We start from the raw sequence: 689 nt of genomic DNA, 5'->3' as shown, positions 1-689 counted from the left end.
GGGTTGGTTTTTACTCAGGAAATAATGTTTGGGTCTTGATGTCTTGAACAAATCAAGAGTCATTGATGATGTTGAGATCTCTGGGTCTGTGCAGTTAGGTGCAGATCCAGATAATAATCAGACATGTGTAGGACTGTTTGGCCTTGGCAGAGGTATGCGCCGTCCATTCTAGTTGAACATGCAACAATAAAATTACACAATAGCAATAGTGGTAGCGACAAAACAATGAGACAACTCATGCTGCTGTAGAGCTGTATGAATTGTATAATGCTGATGTCATCATTTCACACAAAAGGTAATACAACCTGTTGTGCGTAAGGATTAAAGACATAAATAAATTAAGCTATACTTAAAGTTAAAATTTCAAATAGACCCTTCACCTTGGCTAAGAATAAAACTGCAACACCCTCCCCTCTATTATCTATAAATAACGTAACGTGTTGAACCTGCATAACTGATTTTTGGCCACTTGAGAGCAGCAGGAACAAGTTGTGATCACATGTTCGAGCTAGCCTCTCTTCAGTAACTAAGTACAATCTCCCACCAATAATTTTCATACAGTTCCTTTTGCAAACATAATATAAATATTTTAAAAAGTACATTTTCATGTGAGCACCATTTTGCTCACACTTATAAAAGTGCAAAGAGACCACTCAACGTTACGCTCATTTCAAGGGAAAAGCCCCCAA

Source organism: Seriola lalandi, unplaced genomic scaffold (genome assembly GCF_002814215.2).
Source record: "Seriola lalandi dorsalis isolate HSWRI2012SDOR001 ecotype SW California unplaced genomic scaffold, Sedor1 jcf7180002054317, whole genome shotgun sequence".
NCBI lineage: Eukaryota > Metazoa > Chordata > Actinopteri > Carangiformes > Carangidae > Seriola > Seriola lalandi.
Note: the sequence above shows the minus strand (reverse complement) of the source record.